Source organism: Lissotriton helveticus, chromosome 1_1, assembly GCF_964261635.1.
Source record: "Lissotriton helveticus chromosome 1_1, aLisHel1.1, whole genome shotgun sequence".
Taxonomy (NCBI): Eukaryota; Metazoa; Chordata; class Amphibia; order Caudata; family Salamandridae; genus Lissotriton; species Lissotriton helveticus.
This window is the reverse complement of record NC_136057.1, coordinates 763,887,150-763,896,836: the sequence shown is the minus strand read 5'-3', so window position 1 is coordinate 763,896,836 and position 9,687 is coordinate 763,887,150.

Sequence of the window (9,687 nt, the reverse complement as noted above, 5' to 3'; positions counted from 1 at the left end):
GCCCAGACTGGAGATTTCCAGAGGGAGGATAGTACACAAAGAAGGTACAGAAGGATAAGTGTTGATCCCGAGACCGGGCACACACTATCTTTATGCCAAGGTCATCCTGCCTGTGCCCACCGCTGGACTAGTGGGATCAGGCCTCTATCTAGTGGGAAAGGTGTGCGCTAATAAGAACAGTGGATCCATTAGTACAGCAAGGCCCAACCTTTGAAAAACGAAAACTACCAAAGCTGCTTCTCGCAGAGAGAGAGAGATTAGTCAGTCATGGCTCAAAATGGCAGCCAAACATAAAATGGTGCCGCAAATGCTAACTTACGCAGAACAATATATAAACAAGACAGTTAAAACATTTTTATTCTAACAGACCCTCCTTTTAGCAGAAGCTAACAATTTTATGTTACTATCAAGAAACGTTTACGCGTCCTTTGTGATTTGTACATCACACATTCTTCTAAATTACGTAAGGCACTGCTAGGCACAGTGTGACAAGGATTGCGCCGCCCTTAATCCACAAACATTTTTTGAATTGAGCGAGTGCACGGAGATACAACTCACCACTATCAAGAAACGTATAACATGTTGCAAGGATAAGAAAAATCACTATGAGCTGGTGCTTACATAATCAGTATTCAAAGACACCCTCATCGATCTGCATCATGTCGTCAATGTCCTTTTGCAACATATTCGCAGCACTAGTATCATGAACTGATATTTTCTGCTTAGTGGTAAGAACATTAACACAATAGGTGCAACAAGCTGGGAGACAGTGTATACAGAAGCAACATGTAAAAATAATACTAGCAATCACAACCAAAAAGATGAGGATTTTCCAATCCCATGTTGTTAGCGTATTCCAAAACCACACCGACAGAGTCCAAGTACCCATTACTTGGTGTATCTCAGCTGATAGCCTATGTAATTTCTGTATGGCCGAATAAACATTGGGAGCATTATCAGGTATGTAAACACAACAGCTGCTTCCAATGACTCAACAGGTCCCTTCCCGATCTGCAAGGATGACATCTAACACCATCCCTATCTGCAAAGTGACTAATCCCATAGCCTGGAGCTCAGCAGTGATATTTGTCATTATCCCCGCAGTTGTATTGATAACCCCTTCAACAACTCTTGTTAGCTGACAAATTTGAAGACTATTAGCCATGGAAGCCAATAAGGTAGTAGGCCCTTCAAAGCATCCCCATATTGCTGAGCATTCGTGTCAGTCTGAGCTATATCTTTTGTATCAACAATCCTCTTGACTCGGAACAGGGATAGACTTCTACGTTGCAATCGATGGGTTTGGTGATAGTTAGACCAGGCAACATATACAGGGGGAAGAAGGAAAAAAAGATAGCATGTACCTGACCATCCCCTTGGGAGTCACACGTGAGCTTGTGACCCACAAACAAAATAGACATTATGGCGCAAAATCAAAGACGGACTATTTGTCGTATTCAGCTTGAAGGGGAAATTATCTTCCCTGTCGCCTGGACACAAAAACTAGCTGTCGTATTAACCACTAACACAGGTATCGGCTTATCTTCAGTAAGATTTCGACTTTGGAAGGATTGGAAGTACTCAGAGGTGTTAAACAATTGAAAATCAGCCAGTTCCATTTGAAACCAGGAATTTTTCTTCACTTTATGGTATGTTTTCGCACAAGACTTAGGAGATAGTATTCCTAAGGTCCCTTGTCCTTTCGGCCCTATGGGGGTATATCCTTGAAAGAAAAGAACATATTCAGTGGCAGTGCGAGAATCAGCAGAAGTAATATCTAAAGCAGAAAGATTAAATTGGAAGCATACCAGTCGAAACAAGTGAAACCAACCCTCGCAGCAGCCAATATATGACAATGGCAGGGACAACAAATTGTCGCTCTTATGAGTCGCTGAAGGTTGCAACCCACAAACCCTACAATTAGTTGTATTAGAGACATTATGAGCTTGATGCAACATTTGTATAAAAATATTATCGGTGTAGGACAACCTATGCGCTTCCTTGTGTGGAGCCAAAGTGACAAAAATGTGCTCAGGGGGAGTGGGCGTTGTACAACCAAAAATGTACGGGGTATTTCTCCTTTAGAAACCAGGATATTCCATGTACTGTTATTAGCGTAATCACAACAATTAATATGCAAACTATTTTACTCTTTCTTGACCAACCCTGTGCTACATGCTGTGGTGCAAATGGTTGTTCCTCCTCATCTATAGGCCGACCAAATGGATGCATTATAAAGTAAGAAATGGAATGCAATAAAACTGATAGTAAAGGTAAGTGTTCCCAGTGTCCGTCAGAGCCTCACTGGTACAAGCTCCTATTTTTCATCAACGTTGGCGCTCTTGAGCTCCGGCGGTGGAGCATGCTCAGTCCTAAGCTCATGATGAATCCCACATTGCACAGGATAAAGTACCCCCCCCCCCCCAGGGAGCATGTCCAATCTATCCTGTCCAGTGTCAGAACAGTGCACCAATCTCACGACACACTGAACTAATACAGTTGGGACTATATCAAAGTACACCCTAACTTACACAGTCCATCCCTGGGCAATCTGACTTCTCCTTTGGTGCACTATTCCTCAGTCGAGGACCCAAATTGTACCCAGTGACTCCAGGCACAGAGGGGTCAACAAACAGCAGCTCCTTAATGGCTCGAATTTCTGGAAGGACCAATGTATTTAGCACATCATCATTCTCCGCATCCGTTTGGGTCCATGTTAACTTTGCATCGCTGAAGTGCATGAACTGAGGCACCTTCTCACACTCAGTCTCCCCTATGCTGTCTCTCACTCACTGATCATAGGGCAAGGGTAAGGGTATCCTGTGGCAGTGGCTGACGTGGATCCAGTTCTTTTAGCCAGCGACCTTTACAGCATTTCGAGTGGCCAGGAGGACCTAATCAGGTCCCTTCCAAAGGGGCTCCAAGTTCTTCTTCTGCTGGAAGTTCTTCACTAATATGAAGTCCCCAGGCCAAATGTTGTGCCTCGGCCCCTCTGGTCTGGGTGGAAGGGACATGCGGACCAGTTGGTGAATAGAACGCAAATTTTCAGTTAACTGGCAAAGATAGTCTGTCAACAATGGATACTCAATATCTGAGAACCTACGAGGGCGCGGGACGCCCCAGACATTTGCTGGGCGTCCAAATACGACCTCGTAGGGTGACAATCCATTTCTAGAATGTGCTGTTGTTCTTGTCGACAAAAGAGCTAATGGTAAAACATGTGGCCACGGTGACCCTGTTGTCTCCTGAATCTTTGCCAATTTAAGTTTCAGAGTTCCATTGTACTTCTCAACCAAACCTGCTGACTCGGGTGATTTGCAGCACAAAACTTCTGCTCTATGCGCAAACCATCACAAATCAATTGCACAACCTTGGCATTACAATGACTTCCATGGTCACTCCAGATCAAATGGGGCAAGCCGAAACGAGGAAAGAACTCCTTCAGGAATACCTTTGCTGTCGCAATGGCTGTATTGTCTTTAGTGGGGTAAGCCTCAACCTCATTTATTGAATGCACAAACAACCACCAACACGTACTTCAAAGTATTGAACCTCTCTAACTCAATATAATCCATCTAGAGAACCTCAAAAGGGAAAGTGGGTGGTGCAAAATTACTGGGTGATGTAAGGGTACCTTTCCCAGGATTGTGCATCATGCACACTATGCAGTACTTCACTAAATATGCAGCAATTTTCGATATGTTATCATTCTGCCATACAGGGTCTAACAACTTGCAAATACCCTTAGCACTGATATGGGCTGGGCCATGAGCCATCGTGACCAGAGGGAGAACATACGCATCTCGCAACATCCATCTCTGCTTCCTTGACTTGTGCATCCAACATCCCTCATCATTCAATTGTGCTGTAATTTCTTGCCACACTGCTGATTCCTCTACTGTGGCTTCAATTTGTATCTCCTTCACGTTCTCAAGTGTATCCTCAAACACAGTGACCTCGGACACCCCCCTAGAGGGACCTGCCAGGAACATTTGTTTCATTCTAGTCCGGGCTGTTTCCTTAGCTGTCTGATCTGCCAAAGCATTCCCTTTACCTACATTGTCAGTAACTTTCCTATGGGCGCTACACTTTACTATTGCCGATTTCTTCGGGAGTGTCAAAGCGGACAGAAGCCTATATATAGGATGACCGTGCTGGATCTTTGTACCATGAGTAGTAAGGAACCCTCTCTCTGCCCAGAGTCCCCCGAAATTATGGGCGACTCCAAGGGCATACTTTCTGTCAGCATAAATATTGAAAAACAGTCCCTCACCCAATTCATAGGCTCGAATAAGGGCAACGAGCTCTACAGTTTGGGCCGATTGATAGGGAACTCGTGATGTCTCAACTACCGTACACAGCATAGTAACAGCATGGGCAGCAATTGTAGTGCCATCTGGTAATTTAACCCCTTGGCCGCGGCGGTAATTCCGCCGCGGCGCCAGGGAGCAGGGGGGGCCGCGCGGCACCGCCGTGCTCGTGACGGAACCACTCCGTCACGAGCCGCACTGGTGCTGTGCTTGTGACGGAATGGTTCCGTCACAGCCCCGCCTGCTCAATAGAACGCGCCGCGCAGGTGCAAAATCAGTGCCGCGCAGGCGCGGCGGCCGGGCTATGATGGAACCATTCCGTCGCCAGCTCAGCCCCACCGTGGTTAGTGACAGAATGGTTCCATCACGAGCCCGCAAGGGGTTAATGCAAAAACAACAATTGATGGACGGAATGTTGCACAATGGCAAAACATTCACCCCCAGTCACAGATCTGGGTTTAATCCATCGTTATTTTGCTCACCACACCACCCCAGTTCAGACATGGCCATATGCAAATCAGTCTTGACCCTGTGCCTCATGGGAACAGTCCAGCCTGAACTGCCAAGCCATGTCTTCCCTGGACCGGAATCAAGCATCCTAGGACCGCTTTCTGGCTATCAGCCTTCATCAGCCAGGATAGCTTGATTCCAGTGACATGGAGAGCACGGGACTCACGTCTGAGCATACCCGTCCAACTCGGGGTGACAAATGAAAAACAACAGGTGATGGACAGAATGCAGAACAATGTCATACATTCACCCCAGTACAGAGATCTGGGCCTAAATCCATCGTTTTTTTGCTCACCATGCCATTCCAGTTTGAACCCATCCATATGCAAATCAGTCTTGACCCTGTGCCCCATGGGAACAGTCCAGCCCGAACTGCCAAGCCAGGTCCTCCCTGGACTAGAAACAAGCATCCAAGGACCGATTTCGGGCTTTCAGCCCTCATCAGCCTGGATAGCTTGATTTCAGTGACATGGAGAGCACGGGACTCACGCCTGAGCATACCCGTCCAACTCGGGGTGACAAATGAAAAACAACAGGTGATGGACAGAATGCAGAACAATGTCATACATTCACCCCAGTACAGAGATCTGGGCCTAAATCCATCGTGTTTTTGCTCACCATGCCATTCCAGTTTGAACCCAGCCATATGCAAATCAGTCTTGACCCTGTGCCCCATGGGAACAGTCCAGCCCGAACTGCCAAGCCAGGTCCTCCCTGGACTAGAAACAAGCATCCAAAGACCGATTATGGGCTTTCAGCCCTCATCAGCCTGGATAGCTTGATTTCAGTGGCATGGACAGCACGGGACTCACGTCTGAGCCCACCAGTCCCACTCGGGGTGACAAATGAAAAACAACAGGAGATGGACAGAATGCAGAACAATGTCATACATTCACCCCAATACAGAGATCTGGGCCTAAATTGATCGTATTTTTGCTCACCATGCCATTCAAGTTTGAACCCAGAACATACATGTGTTAGTCTTGGCAAACACATCCCCTCAGCCCACTCCCGTTGGAACTATCTGGCTCTCCATCTGGGACTGCTGCTGATCAGCTGTGATCTTGTCAATATAGGAGCGGTAGGGACCCCAAATATCCACAGGGCGGGGTGAGGCAGGGACCAACGTCGAGTACTCCACACAGTTAATATTACAAAAGGCCATGCTCCTAAGCCAGGACTTCAAACTAGGGGACCGTTTGGCGCACTAGAGCAATGCAACCTCCCTTTTGGCTAATAGGAAACCCAATGCCGCAAGCTTGCGAATCGTACATGGAAAGTTGAAGACGTAACCCAGCAGTGCTATTTCGGGGGTGGGGATCAGGTGAATACCCAGTATTTCACTAAAGGTTTGATGTACCTGGGACCAATATTCATGCAACAGAGGGCAGGTCCAAGATAGGTGGGCAAAGTCGGTGTGGGGGGCTTTGCATTTGGGGCACTGATGGGGCGACCAGGGTCAATCCTGGGAGCCAGCGCAGGAATGTGATATAGTCTACGCAAGAACTTAAAGTGGATGAGTTAATGTCTGCTATTTATAGAGACTTCCCGTGTAGCTTTACAGCACTGAGCCCACTGGTCGTCTGATATAGGTTTTCCCAAATCGTCCTCCCAAGCTGTGCGAACCTTGGTGTCTAGTGCAGGAAGTGAAGCGCTGCACAATCTGTACAATCTAGCTACCAGGTGTGTTCCCAAAGGGTGCTGGATTACAAGTGTGAGGGGAAGCACCTCTTCAGGGGCGAGTGGGAATGTAGGGAACGTTGCACGCATCATGGATCACAGTCTGGTCAACACAAAGGAGTCCATGAAGGAGCGATCAGAAAACCGGGGGTCATCAGCTATGGAGAAAGCATGCCCTTCAGGCAAAAGATCGCCAATAGAGCAAATGCTAAATTTGGTTAAGGTGTGTTTGATCACTGCCTCCCTGGTAATAGGAAGCCAATGTGCATTGGGTAGAGGAAGGGCAGGGGAATACAGTCGGTCCAGGCCAAGAAGTCTGCTCACCTTATCCTACGCCCAACAGGTAGATGAAACGGTTTGTATGTCCTGTGGGTCTCTGGGAAACCCACTAGGCAGGACCGTGGATAGAGATCCGGGTAGGACCAGGTCGCCTTCGGGTTTTAGATATAATATGCGGGCATCTGGGTGGAACCAGGAATATGTGAACGAGAATTGTGCGACTAAAAAATACAGATAAAAATCAGGAACGCCTAAGCCACCCCTTTCATATGGAAGAGTGAGCACCCGCCATGACACACGTGGATTCCTGTCTCCCCAAACCAGCCGCAGGAGAAACGAACGCAGCGGAGAGAAAAATATCTTAGTGAGAGGTATCGGAATGTTGTTAAAAAGGTTTAAAAAACCGAGGAAGCACAATCATTTTGATTAGGGATCTATGGGCTCGCTCCACCACAAACCCCTGCGTGAACACCTCTCTGCCAAACAGTTCGCCCAGTAGTTTTTCTACGAAGAGATCCATCCGTCCCGTCGATGTCGTCTCCGCAATGCTAAGGATACGTATGTCGTTTCATCGACTACGCGCCTCGAGGTCCTTGTTCTTCACAGCCACCTCCGTAAGGATCTTTTCAACACGTTCGAGCCGCTTCAGTGCCTTGGATGAATTATCTTCAATGTCAGAGACCCTGGACTCCACCAAATCCAGCTGACGGTCGTGGGCCTGTATCTTGGATCCCGTGTCCGCCAATTTCTGTTCAAGGCCGTCAAAACGGCTATCCAATGACTTAAAGCTCGCTCCCATTTTTGTCATCATGGCCGTAACCAAAGAGGTAGTGTCATCGCGATCCGTGGCCTCCATTGCACCCGATGAGGAGCCTGGGGGAGCGTCTGTGGAGAGGAGAAATGCCTTATGAAAGCTAAGTTTACGCTGGTTAGGGTCCCTTTTCCCCATGGCGGGCAAGCGCGTGGGCAAGTGGTGTGCAGTTGGTAACAAGGCAATGGGCAAGTTCGGTATACACCCGTTACGACGCAACTTTTACTCCGCACTACCATTACAACGCGGGCATTACAACGCATGACATTACAACGCATTGCGCTGGGGGGCGCTCTAGGATAAGAGGTAAGTTTAATTTACTATCCAACACCTTCCCTAGGGTCCACGGGGACTGGAGTTAGAATAGTAAATTATACTTACCACTATCCAGCACCCCAAAGCGCTATGCGTTGTAACGGTATTCGTTGTAAATACCGCGTTGTAATGGTATGCGGAGTAAAAGTATGCGTTGTAACGTCATACATCCGGCAAGTTCACCAGACAACCAGGAAAGGACTGACGGCAGTGGAAGAGGCTCGCTGATGCAATGTAACTTGCGGGCGAGGCAGTCGCTGACGGGAAGTAGTCATCGCAATTACTGATGAATGTCTGCAAGTCCCAATGAGCACTCAGCAGTGAGGTCGTGGACCCCTTTCCAAGCTCGACAAGAGTCACCCCGGGCACAAGGTCACATATTGAAGTGAGTAGCTGCTTATGAAGGCCGTAGGGCCAGGTCGTGAAAAGTAGCCCGGTTCACTAATATGGCACCGCAGAGAAAGAAACAGGCACTGGGCTAGGCTTCTGAAACTGTAACTGGGGGTGGCCAAATTTAGGCAGACTCCATTTGCAGAACGATGATGGGGCTGAGCGGGATGTGCGCTCAATCGGGGCTCCAGTACCAGCGTGTTGATCACCCTCCAGCGATTGGCCGCGGTTAATGCCCCAGGCAGTGCACCAACTCCGGGCCCTCAGCGGCAGCGGGGCCAGCCAGATATCAGGGCGGGGCCGCCTCAGCGCTAGGGGGCGCCAGTGCCGGCGAAGCCCGCCGCCGCTCCCAAACCAACCCCGCAGCACACGGATCGCCCAGCCCAGCACCCGAGCCCCAGCGGACAAGGCCGCAACTCGAGGCCCCGGCTCGCAGTGCCACCCCAGGCCCGAGGGCTGATAGCACGCCCCCGGGACACGGAGCAGCGATGCCACAGCACAGGGGGGAGCAGGGTCAAGGACACAGGGCAGGAAGCGCCGGGCGCAGCGAGGGGCGCAGGAAACGACAGGGACACGGTAAGCGCGGTACCCACTCACCAGCCGGGCACAGTCAGGGAGGTCCTCCACGAGGGCACCAGGCCCTCGTTCCCCTCCACCTAATATCCGCTTTCCGGTGACCTCAGGAGCTGAAACTTCACCGGCAGATGCAGAAACGGGCTGGCAGCAGGATGGCGTATCATGTCTGTATCAAGCACAATAAATCACATGATTATTGTTGTATACGGGTGTCCGGCCGGCGGAGCTTCAGGCGGAGGCGGCAATCTTGGTCGCCTCCTTGGCCACGCCCCCCCACAACATATAGTTCCCCTTGTGGATCAGATAAGGGAACATCAGTCAGGTCTACCCAACCCTTCTGCTCTTTTTCCATCCGGAAGATACAATCATGTATGTCAATCGCCTCATTCACAGAAGGGAGGGGTAGTAACGTGCCTGGATTCAGAGTGGCACATCATTTGATCATAATATCTTGGCGAAACAGCGTTAATTCATAACCTGTCAGAAGTGCACTGGTGAGGTGCTGTGTCTTATTCAAAAGTGTATCCACAGCATTGGGTACCATGATTGTGAGGTCAGTATTAAGTACGACTCCAGCCAATTGTCTTATTGAGACAGCCACGGCTGTGACCACCCTTAGACAGCTTGGGAGGGCTCGTGGGACAGGATCAAGCAAAGCAGAGAACTAAGCATACAGCCGATGCTTATCTAACTGGCCATTTCATAGATGTACAGCACAAACTCTTTAGTATAGTTGTGGGTGCCGAGTCCTGGACCCAAACAAAGCACAGTTTTAAATTGCTCAAAAGACTTCTGACATTCAGGTGTCCAGGGCAG